Below are 1799 nucleotides of genomic sequence, written 5' to 3' on the forward strand. Positions count from 1 at the left end.
CTCCCGGACTCCAGGAGTAAAGGGGATGAAACCCCCCCCCCCAGGGCTCCAAGTCCGGCTCTAGGCCGGACACAGCTCCGGAACCTTCAAAGGTTCCGGAGTCCGGCGGGGGACCTCCTCCCAAGAAGAGCAAGTCCACTGTGTCGGCGGCCCCCGTCCAACCGGAGGCGCCGAATAATATGTTGGAGGCGCTCCAAGGCGCCTCCATCGACGAGGAGCACCGCGCTATTATGAGTACGGTGGTCCAGAAGGTTCAGTCCGCCAAGAGCGGACTGACTGAAGCTTGTACTAGCCTTTTGACAGGCTTTGAGGTAAGTAAAATAATGTGTAAATAATATTACCGCATAGACAGTAGCCCCTAATGCTCTGTTGGGCGTTCGGGAAGAAAAGCCGAATAGAGGATCAAAGAATTCGCAGGAGTCTAATAGAAGGAGTCAATATGCATGTGCAGGCTTCCCTGCTGGCGTCCGCCATACTGACTGCGGAAGTGGACACGCTGAAGCAGAGCCTCGAGAAGTCCGAGCAAGAGCTCGGGCGTGCCAAGAAGCAGCTCGAGGAGAAGGAAGGTAAGAAATACCTTGGTTGAATATGTATATAAAAAAGGTGCAATTGCAAGAAATGACAGGATTAACATGGCTATTGTAGGGGCCACATCTGAGGTGGCGACCCTTAAGCAAGCACTGCTTGAGGCCAAGAAGAGTGCGGCCACGGAGCGCACCGAGCGGGAGAGGTATGAGGCCGAGGTTGGTAAGGTGCGGCAAGAGCTCCAGGTTCTCATGAAGAAACATGAGAGTTTGGAGCTTGACTCGAAGACGCGAGCATCCGAGCTCGCGGCGGCTATTGAAAATGCCAAGTCTGCCAAGACCGAATCCCAGAAGACCCTCCAGGAGTTGGATGAGGTGAAGAAGATAGCGGCGGGTAAGGCATTCTTTATGCAATGTAAACACAAAAATGTGAGTTACTTGATACTTACCCGAATCCGGAGCTCTCCAAGGGCATTTGCAGATCTTCCCCGGAGTGTATCCGATGCCGCCGCATTCTATCGAGCCGAGGAGGGCAGCTCGACGGAGAAGGTGTTCTGGTCTCAGTATGCTGAGGCCGGATACTCCATGCCCCTGAGCGACCAGCTGAAGCAACTGGTCGAGCTCCACAAGGCGGCCGAACAGGCCATGAAGGGCCTCCTAGTTCGGCTGTGGCCTGGAGAGGCTCTTCTTGGGAGCTATTTCGGGCTGGTGCGGCGGCTGGTGGAGGCCTATCCAAGGCTCGAAGTCATCAAGCGCTCTGTCTGTATTGAAGGTGCCCGTAGGGCCTTTGCCCGTGCTAAGGTGCACTGGGGCAGGCTGGATGCAGAGAAGCTTGTCAAGGACGGGCCACCAGCAGGAAAAGAGCATCGCAAGCCCGAAAATTACTATAAGGATGTTCTGAAGGGTGCCCGCCTTGTGGCGGATGAATGTACTAGGGATGTAATTTTTGAGTAAAACTCGCTCGTGTTTGTCCTGTGCGCTGAAAACTTGTTCATATGCGCTAAGCAATGCTGCTTGAATTTAAAATATTACCTTCTGTGCGGCTATTTATCAATACTGAGAGATGGCGAGTTGTCAGCTTCTGCCCCCTTGCCGCTAGTGCTGGGGTGCTCGGGGGTAAACCTGGGCGCTCTTTTTCCCATATCTGTGTCCTTCGAGGGAGGCGCTCAGCCCAACGAACGAGGCAATCAGACTATAATGCGTGAACACTCTCACTTAGCCATAGAATTCTATAATTTTAAATTTCGGCGAAGCCCCTAGTATTCGGAAGACCGA

This window comes from Triticum dicoccoides, chromosome 2A (assembly GCF_002162155.2).
Source record: "Triticum dicoccoides isolate Atlit2015 ecotype Zavitan chromosome 2A, WEW_v2.0, whole genome shotgun sequence".
In the NCBI taxonomy this organism is placed as follows: domain Eukaryota; kingdom Viridiplantae; phylum Streptophyta; class Magnoliopsida; order Poales; family Poaceae; genus Triticum; species Triticum dicoccoides.